This window comes from Teleopsis dalmanni, chromosome 1 (assembly GCF_002237135.1).
Source record: "Teleopsis dalmanni isolate 2A chromosome 1, ASM223713v2, whole genome shotgun sequence".
Lineage (NCBI taxonomy): Eukaryota > Metazoa > Arthropoda > Insecta > Diptera > Diopsidae > Teleopsis > Teleopsis dalmanni.
In genome coordinates this window covers 80188500-80199919 of record NC_051846.1, presented here as the reverse complement: position 1 = coordinate 80199919, position 11420 = coordinate 80188500, and positions in this window count along the sequence as shown.

The following is an 11420-nucleotide window of genomic DNA, read 5'->3' as shown; positions in this document are numbered from 1 at the left end:
CTGGGATTAACCTGCCGGCCAATCATGCCAACATTGCTATTACACTACTATGGCCCGATGCCTTATCGACTGCCGATCGATATTGTTGTTCCCCATACGTTTTGCTTGCCAACATGCCTTTAGTTTTGGGCTTACATATCAAGGGGAATGTTGTCAGTTATCTGGATCAGCAATGGCACGGTACACTAAATATACCCTTAAAACTGCTGTTTGTTATTGTGCTTAAAGTGCTTTTGCTCATATACCACAACTGTACAGGAGTATCGAGCTCAGCTTCGACATGAGGTGCTAACTTTTGCTCTGTGTGGAGGGTCTTATGTTTGCCATAAGACTACTTAATGTTGCTGTATCTTTTCCAGCTTCAGTTGCCGCTTCCTCGATATGGGTCGAGACGGTTAGTCTAGAGTCGAGTCGAAGACTTAAATATTTTACTGTTTTCTGTGACATAGTACTGCTACATGCTCTCATCTCGACTTCTAGCTGTATATAATTTCTTGTGAGAAACACCATCTCCGTTTTTCTCGTGACGGGCTTAAGTCCATCATCACATAATCATCCCTGTGTACGTACTACGTAGCATTATCATATTAAGCTTCAGTTGTGCAAAATTCTCTACTTCGTGGCCTTATCACTGCTGTTACGTCGTTTGAAAATGCTGCCAAGTATGCATCGTCCAGTATTCCCAGCTCTATAATACCATTGTAGTTAATATTCCACAGCTCAGGACCGAATACAGATCCTTTAACCGCTTACGATATGATCCTGTTTTCTTACTATTATGTAAGGAAAGCAGATTATGTCATATATTACCATAAATTGTCTCTTATATGTAACTTTTTTGTTCCTTAAACAAATACGATTTAACTTCTTTAACAGTATAATTATAAGGTATAATATATAATGGTTCTATCAAATTATTAAATTATTAATTGGCAAATCCTTTAATGTATAAACGCTTAACTTTTGATTTGTGCACTGCTTTTAATTTGACTTTTAATATGGAAAAGCTCACCACATTGCTTCCCACACCTCTCGTTTTACGCTACTCTTGCAACTACTGCTCATATTTCCCCTCTTCTGTGTTAAAAATTAAGTTTATATATGTGTTGAAGTAGAGAGTTGCTGTATGTGCTAAATATACTTACATAGCCGGTATGTGCATGAAATGTTTGTTGTATGAGTAAAGTGAACCATTTTCATGCACGTAAAAATATAGATATTACTTTGAAGCGCTGTCATTTCATAAAAAATTATTTTTTATTAAAATTTTAAATTGAGTTGAAAATAAAGCAAATATTTTTCTAAAAATTTTCTATATATTTTTAAATAGGATTTGATTATTTTACTTTTCAACTGAATTTAAAATTCTCATTGCAATATAATCGCATTTCTACTTCTTCATTAATTCTTTTTATTTAATTTTTGATAAATCCAAATGAAACGTTTTTACGTCCTTTTATAAATTAAATTTAAGCTCACTTCAAAGTAGTAAAAAATGTGTAAATTTTTTGTTAATCCAATTTACAAATTTCAATTATTCCCATTCTTTTTCTTGGATTCCCTTTTTGAATTTTTGAGTTACACTTTAAGAACCGCAAAATTGCAGTAAAAGCAATTTAACTGCCAGTAAACATCAATAGTAACAAAAGCAACAGCAACAACAACAAATAAATGTTATTTAGGCAAAATGAAGCAGATCGCTTCCCCTTGCAATAACTTAAAGGAATCGAAAAAAAGGACAACGACAACAGTTTTGTTAATATCGTATCGTACACTGTCCGCCGTTCTGCCTTACTGCCGTTTTTCTTCACCCATTAGCACAATTGCCCACAACTGATTTAATCAATGCAAATGACTTTTTGCTACACTAACAAAAAGCTTACAAAAAGCAACAAATTTACTTGTTCTAAGGTAAGCTCACTTTTTCACTTTTTCACTTATCTGTTAGCTGCTTTACACGTTTTTTTCTCGCGGTTTCTATTTCAATTTTTGTTATTTCACTTTGTGTTTTGTTTTCTATATTACACAAAAAATTTAATTTTTTGTTTGATTGTTTTTTGAATTTATTGTAGTGTTGGTTTGCAATTGGTTGGGGTGGGTGGATATGGCTATGGGCGTTTGTTGCTTGATTGAGATTTTGGCAAGATGTTGTGGGGAAAAAGGAAATAATTGTGTAATTGCATTAGTGTGTGCGAGTGTGGAAATGATAAATGATATTTTGCTGTCACATTGTCATTGTCTGTCTTGTATGTTTGTTTGCTTACTTGTTTGTTTGCATATCAACAGTAATATTTTTGTTTGTTTTTCTTGTGACAAAATTCCCTTTTAACTGACATTTGAAGACAAGGAAGAAAAATTTTCCTCGACAATTTTTTTGATATTTATGTGTTTGTTGACCTATTTTTGTCAAGTTGATGCGCTGTGTTATGCCGGATTTCAAACCATAAAAAATGAAAAAATAAAACAGTACAGGTATCATTATCATATTTTTGTTACTTTTTGTTTTTGTATTCTAGTGTCTTTGTTCTCTTGATTCGTTTCCATCATTTATACATTAGTCCGTTATATTACATCATAATTTTTATTTGTGCTTATTGCGAAGTAGAAACTAAAGGCAGTTGTCATAAAAATTTGTATCCGTTAAAGCGAACAGAAAAATAATTAATGTAAATTTAAATATATTTTTAAATTCATTTTAAAAATATACTTCATTTATATTTAATGTTAATATAGTGAAATGTAGACCGTTTTAACAGTTCTATTGTCAAAAGATATTATATTAATGAATGTTTAAAATAATTTGCTAACGAAAATATGTATATATAACATACTAAATATATATTATATATATATATTTTATATTTTACATATATACATATACATATATACAAGTATTAAACCAAGATGTGTTGGGCCAAGAAGTCTTAGTGGATTTTAAAAACGGCTGCTATAATCTGACTTATATATATGTCATATATATCATATTATGTTATGATATATATATATATTATATATATTATATTATATATATGTATATTATATATGGTTTTGATACCATAGAGCTCATAAGGTAAAAATCGCCACGCGAAAATTTTTCGACTTTTTGTATAGACGCCAAACAAAAACTAATCGTACGATATGCGTTTAACTTTGGCAGAATGTGTATAATAGTGTTGCCAGCCTGAAAATAAAAAAATTTGCCGATTAAATAAGCGCGGAAATTCAAAAATGGGCCTCTCGTTCTTTTTTGATCAGAAGGTATTTGTACTTTTTGGAGCTTGAAATCATATACGAAGCTTATAAAAGAGGCTTCTTATAAAAGTATACTATCAGAAAACATTGTAACTATCACTACTTCATATGTGTTCATTTCGCTTCTATTCACCCAGCTATCATTAAAATTTGTCAGTACATAAGAGAGGGGTTGACCTTATCGACTTATATACTATGAAAAATTTATGTTGTATGGTTAATACCTATTTTTACAAATACCTATTATTAAACGGTTCTGTTTACTTTAGAAATGCTCATGTTCAGAAGTATGGGAAGTAAAAGTGTTTCATATGATTCTGATTTTCTAAGCTTTTTGATAACGATTCTCGTTATTTTTGTAATCAATGAAATCATTTTATATACTAGTTGCCAATAGATATGTGTCTTGTCTTGTTGAGTTTTCATTATACAGTTAGTGTTTAATTCACTTTTAATCTTTTGTAGGGCTGATTACTTGGGTAATTCACTAGCAAGTAAGGATGCTATTTTGAGTATATTAATTAGAGTGAGTATATTAGAGTATATTAATTAGTATATCTTCACTGGTGACAAAAGAATTGGTAGGTTTTATTGAATTTAACTCAGCATTCTGATCTAGTGAGTATTTCCAGTATTTAACAAGTTTATATCCCGATATCTTTAAAAGCTATATTGTTATATAACGACAAGTAAATCAAAAAATCTGATTCTGTTGAAATCTGTTGTTGATTTGGCATGGCCGGGAAATCGAAATCGCGCCAAATATTTAATTTATTTTAAAATCTAACCATAAGTAGATAGTTACAATATTGTTCAATACGAATATGAAATAAAACTTAATACAAAAATAAGTACTACAAATGATAAGTACTACAAATGATATGTTTTAATATATTTTGCCAAAAATTATATATAATTTTGAATAAAAAATATAGTAAATTTTTTAATTAAAATTTAAATTATTTTAATGTCATTTGAGATGGAGTATTAACAACTAACTCCAATCTTATTTAAAAATATTAAGTTTATGAAATCTATTAGATCTAATGTAAAGTGCTCAGGAACATTTTAGAGAGGGTATATAAATCACAACAGTAATGTAATATAATTGCATTTATCAAATATACTTGATATTTGTATTAGATTACATATATAAAAACGTGTTCATATAAATTTCAGCTGCTAAGAAGTAAACTAATTGCCTTTTCGATTGGTAAATCTGGATTTAGTCTAGATTTTCTCTCGATCTGTCGAATTTTGTTACCCAATCAAACGTTTTTAGAATAATCTAACATTTTCGTAGTGGTGTAAGTTGACATTTATATTTTTGATAAATACATATATCGAATCAAATCACACTTTATTTGTCGTCATATAAAGCAGCTATTAATTTCTGTGTAATCTTGTTTCTTTAGACGCTTATACATTTTACTCTAGATTTACCAATTGAAAATGAAAATTGCACTCAAAGTGAATCTCGATTGAAAAAGTTCGCTCAGAGATTATCAATATGCTAGTTCCTAATGAATATAATAGTCACTTTCGTCTTAAACTGACGGTATATTTAAAATATATGATCTCGCCTGTGCGAATCGTGGAATAAGCATGATTTACTTCGTATTACATTCCTAGATTAGGTTATATATATAAGAGAAAGAATAATATAAAAGCAAGCAACAAACATTGCCTCTACAAACAAAATAGTATTGAATTTTACAAATTAAAATAAATATAATTAATTAATTCAATTATTCTATAGCTGGTTTATGATTTCATTCTAATAAAGTGAATTTGTTAATAAACTTTCAGAGCAAATTAACAAAACTTCAGAAAAATGTGCGAACATAATATACAAGTTAAGTACGGCTTTGTGTCAGTTGGCTAATGAAGGTTGACTCTAAGCTTCAAATTTGGCAGGGCACGTTCGATTCCTGATAGTAGCAGTCTCAAAAAATTATTTACGAATAATTAAATTCAAGAAATATTTCCAAGACCACTTATGAAGAGCATTTGGCAATATGGTACTCGAAACAGTTGCATAATCAGTCAAAAATTCAATTAATTGAAATAATATGATAATAATTTTTGTTGTTGTACTTCAACTTTTCGAAATCTTTGTAATTAAAATTTACTCAAAAAAAGACATTTAAATTAAATCGAAAAAATTTCACCTAAAGGATGATAACCTTTTAACGGGGTTTTGGGAATCGGTCCATATGCCCCACTCTTGGTTATACTCGTCATATTTATGCTAATATTTCCACTTCTTATTTTTCTTAATATTTGCGAAAATAGCTCATAATTAGCTACTATTTGAAGTCAGTACAAATATTTTATTAATTGCAACACTTCATCCAAAATATTTTACTGAAAATTATTCAAAGCATAAATTAAAGTGATAATTTGCATAGCGGAAAGTAAACACAAAATATTAAATTAACTAATTACTAAATCCTTATCATTAGAAATCTCTATCAGATTTTAAATAGCAAAGCATTATTTTATTAACTTAAGCATACTTTAAAGATTTGTAACGTAAAATTCTGGAACTAAGATTTGCATAAATTATTTGAAGCCAGTATACATAGAAAAAATTACCGCAAAACCCAATTCCATGGGAGCATAATTAGTAAAATTGATAAAAACTATTTACCACTGCGAAATATCACTGTTGACTTTAACTGAAAATTTAAAGCACAGTCTTAATAATAGAGCAATGATAAATTCTTCTTAAAGTTTTCAATGTAAACGTACTTGTTAAACACAAGCACTCAAGTCCTTAAAATTTTCGATGTTGCATTTCGTTTAATCGTGAGATTTCTCTGAAAAATATGCCTTGCGTGATTTTAAGGGAGTTTGCGTTCGTTATCCCTCCTAACTCAAATCCCCTGCGCAACTCCCTTAACAATTAAATGTACTAAAAATAATTGAAAGCCTCCTTATGATATTCTGCGGAATTTACATATTTTCAGTTTAACTTTCACATAATCCGTTCAAAGTTTTTAGTAAATTTTGCTTCACTGGCTTGTGTAAATTTTTCCGCATTCAATGCAGATGTTTAGAAAAGAGTAATAAAATATTTATTTATGCGCGTTGTGCAAAGGTTGGACCTCTTTGATCGCCGTTAAGCTTATAAGAAACCCGCCCGGTGCACAGTTTCACTTCCGCTTTTCCGACAAAGCTTCGACGCCATTCACTGTTGAGTGTGTTTAGAAATTTTGTTGCAGGTCATTAACATTTTTTTTCCGCTTAGCAAAATCTTTACGTGAGGCTGATTTATTTGAAAAGGTTTCTGGAACCGAGTTCAACGTGCGTTTATGAATATGAATACAAATATGTACACTTTTATGGTTTTCCATGGATTAATGTTTACGGGTTAGAATTGAAAATGGTTGTAGGGATATAAATATTATAAGCGATTTGTATTTTAAATTATTAATGCATAGCCGATTATTTTATAAGTAATCTTAAGAGTGCCGTGTTCAACAAATTTCTATTGCTTATCGACAATAAATTTTAAGTTCTCATAAAAAAAGATATATATATTTACAGAGAATATGGACCAAATATTTTTAAAGAAAATTACTTTTTTTGATTTAATATTAAAAATGTGTACTTGTAAATGACTGGTGTAGTAAAAATGTTATAACCTGTATAAATAAATATAAAAAAATTTATAAAATTTTTAAAAATATACAATACTTACCGGTTTTACACTTTGAAAACTTAAAGTATAACCGATTTATTTACCTTGTATTTACCAACAATAAGTAAATGTACAAATATTTGAATAAAATTCCATAGCTCAAGACTATGGTGACTTCCAAGAGGCGACCCTGCAAAGAATTTAATTATTTTTTAATGGATTCTGTCATATTGAAAGTTGTTTGCTTATTTTTTTTTATTAACACATTGGAAAAGATTCACTTTCAGTAATTTCATACAGACTTTAGTATATATTTTGATCATGTTTTTATTTTAAATATAATCAAAATTTATTTCTTTTACTACTTAAGTAAAAGAAGTTTTAGTTTAAGATATAAAGATTTTGTTTCAAAACCTTGTCCTATGAAAGCAGGTGTTTCCCAAGGAAGTGTAATAGGTCCACTATAATACCTTTAACTGCAACATTTGCTGACGACACAGCAATACTAAGTGCACACAAAAACCCCTCAATCGCACAATGCATGCTTCAAGATCATGTTCACCAACTCGAGCAATGGGTATCAGTATGGTGTATCAAAGTCAATGAACAAAAATGTATCAAAAATGTAACATTTACTCTAAGACCAGGCAACTGTCCCAATATTACAACAAATGAACAAAAAGTATCTTCCAGTGACTATGTAAAATATTTAGGGATACATCTAGATAGACGTTTAACCTGGAACAAACTCATAGAGGCTCAAAAGACACAAATAAATATAAAACTAAGTTCATTGCATTGGCTTATGGGCACATCATTTAAGCTACCACTTGAAAACAAAATTCTGCTATACAAGTCGATAACCCACAAGTCGGCAAACCCTATATGGAGTTACGGAATTCAACTGTGGGGAACAGCGATGCCATCAAATATTGAAAAACTGCAAAGGCTGTAACCTAAACTCCTAAGAATGATAACAAATGCACCGTGGTTTATAAAAAATGCTAACCATCGTAGAGATTTGGGCGTACCAACAGTAGTAGAAGAAGCTGCTCGATGTAGCTGTCAGCACTTCTTAAAGTAAGAAGATCACCCTAACCAATCAGCTTACAAACTACTACTGAACAAAGCCCACAAATGTTTAAAAAAAAGGACACCATAAACATCTGCTAACTTTCTAAATTTTTATAAATTATAAATTATGCTTTTAAAAGATACTTCTCGTTCTGTTCTCTTGCTAATTACTGAAAAAGTAAAAGAAATTGCAGATGAGCTCCATAAAATCTGTCAAGATTAATCGTAATATCATTTTCAAATATTATAAAATCTGGTTACAAAGTAAGGTTGAAGACTAGTCGATCAGTAGTTATGGATATAAAGATAAACAGTAGTATCATTTTCAACTATTATTTAATTCTGGTTTGAAACAAATCTTGAAGAGTAGTCAATTTAAAGTGACTTTAATGTGAAGATTTTTCATAATATCATTTCCAACTCTTTATGTAAGTGTAGTCATAAAAAAAAGTCAGTGGTTAGGTATTTAATTTATTTAAATTATATACAATAATAATTCTATAAACTTAGTATTATGTTAAAAAAAATACATTAATGAGCGATCCACAGAATCATAGTCTTTCAACTCTTTTTAAGAAAACATTTTAAGATTATTATTGTTTTAAATTTATAACTATGAGTTAACAAATCAAGTATTATTAACTGTATAGAATATAAAACATTTTTAGCTTAAAATACATTTTTAATAAAATTATATGAACTGTATAAAAATTTTGTCTTGAATAAAGATTTTATTTCTAGAATATAGCAAGAATGTAGGCAATGTATTGACATACTAAGTAATAAGTCCAAGGTAATTTTAGTCTGGATTCCAAGGTATTCCAATATAGTAGGAAATGAGCACGCAGATAAACTAGCCAGACTGGGCCCGTATTTTACGGAAACATCTGTTCCAATCTCTGCCTCTACCAGCTCAGCTATACATTGATTTGGTACCATAAAATGATACAGACAAAAAGGGAGTGGGCTTATATTTCTTCAGCAGTCATGTCAATGGTTACTTGGTTCTTTTATTCAAAATGTGGAATCTCTGACTTAGTACACAGAAGCAAATCAGAAATATCTTAGTTAATATTTATTCTTACAGAGCACTTAACTATAGGAGCACTTAACTTAAGCTCAGTCTACTCTGTAGTATCCTTGTAGTACATATCTACCGGCGCTCATAGAAAACATACCAGAACACTTATGTCTATGTTCAGGCATGTCTAGAACCAGACTTTAGCTATGATGTCTTCTATTAGAAGTTATAATTGTCTGACTAAATGATTAAATTGAATCTCTAGTACCACTTATTAATGTGTCTGAAAGAATAATTTCAAAAAATTTTTAATAAAATTGATTAAGAGAAACGTTACATACAAGAAGCTTGAGTTGGTAAAAATTGTGTGGGATTGGCTTGGAAGTTTTGGTACGTTAATAAAATAGTTCTGAGATGTTGGTATATTTTGATTTATGCTATACAGTTTTCCTGGCTTATAATTGGCCTGAAAAGGAACTTAAAAAGCATTTGGGTTAATTGTACAAAGAATTAATTGTACAATTTTACAATTTAAAATTAGTATTTCTAATTAAAAAAAGTGCACAAAAAATGGTTAAAAAATGGAAAATATTTTATTTAAAAAATTATTTTAAAATCAAAGAAAATACTTTCAATTTTGATTAAAAGTGATGATTATTTTTTGCTCAATGAGATTTTCTTTTATTTTTCTTAATCATTTTAAAGAGTTTTTAGAAGATGCATTAAAATAATTGATAGCAAATTGAATTAAAGTAATCAAACAAAAATTCCGTAATGAAAATTTTATATCTGAGTAAATGAATTGGCACATTTAGAGCGCACGAATTTCAATCATTAAAAATTGCACCAGAAAAGTTTTGTCATATTCCCAGGTTTTTAAATATTTATTTTGCAATTTCATACAAAATTCACAGTTAAAACGTTTTCGCATTTTCACATCTTGACAAATTTTAAAATTAAAAATGAGTGAAGTCATGAAAAATTTTCCAATTCATTTATTATCCTTGTGAATGTGGAAGCATTTTGAGTGATGCTTTCAAATGAACGAAAATTCGAAAATTCTACTCCTAATGGTTTTCTGCTTTCTTAATTTAACTACAAGCAAGGAATTGTTAAAATGTGTTCCTAAAGCTGACAAATTTCAAGTCAATTTTCATAAATGATTCAAATCTGAATTTGTCATCTATGCAAATTCAATAAAAAGCATCTGAATGTCAGTCATTTTTGGATGTGCAGAATTGTCGCAATATGGCTGCTTGCGTCTTAATTTCATCCTCACTTAATCAAGTCAATCTTGGCGCATCAAAAAATGGCAACGAACGGAAATAATCAATACCAAAGTATCAATGAGAACTGAACAATGAGGCAAAAACTGAGCTTCTGTGAAATCTTGATTAAATCAAATTATCGACGCTTTGATAAAGTTGAGTTAAATTGGAAAAATCTCAAGTACACAGAAAGAAAATTTAATTTTATCTTTAAGTTTTACTAAACTAAAACAATTCTATGCAATAAATTTGCTTCTCTATTAGTAAAAATAGTTTATTTTATTTTATTTTAAATTACGAGATTTCAATATAGTTTATTTGTTTTTTATTATTTCTATGATTTCTATAAAATATATAAAAAATGCGTCTCTCTGAGTCTCTCTCTAATGCAGTGATTCCCAACCGGTAGTGCCTGAATCAAATATAACAGGTATGTATACATAGCTTGGTGTTTGTGCACTGAGACCTCACTTGTTAGAAAATAAGCACACAGAATATCCAAGTAATTATATAGCTATTTTATAGTCTAAATAGTGTAATAAAACAAACAGGAATCTTTAATTCTTTTATTTTTAATTTCAATAAACATAACCTTTAATGAAGCACCAGAATCTAATTGCATCATCATCGCATTGTATCATTCATCGACAGACTCTTCCAGCATGTCTTCTTAATACAATACAAATAGTCATAAAATCGGTCAATGCTATTACAAGTATTCGTAGTGCTTTAGGTATACACCTTTTTAAAAAACTATGGGCTGAAATTCAGATCATGAAACGCTACTTTTTAACACTGAAGTACGTTGGCTGTCAAAAGATAACATATTGAAAATGTTATATGAATTAAAAGAATTCTGATCTGAAATTATATATTAATATTTTATTATAGATATTTACACACATTTAAACAACTTAAGCTTACAGCAATTTAGAAGACGTTGCAAACATATTTAGCTTTAAAGCTAAAGTTCAAGTTTTTATTTGTAAACTTCAATCATGGATTGGGCAAAGTTGACGCAAAAAAAATTATCTGCATTTCCCATGTTAAAAGCAATTCTAGGGGATGTAAGCATGTGCCAATGGAGGAGTGATGCGAAAATATAGCCTTCTTAACAGTCAACCTCACCTACCCGTGGCGCATCCTGTTTTTCATATGT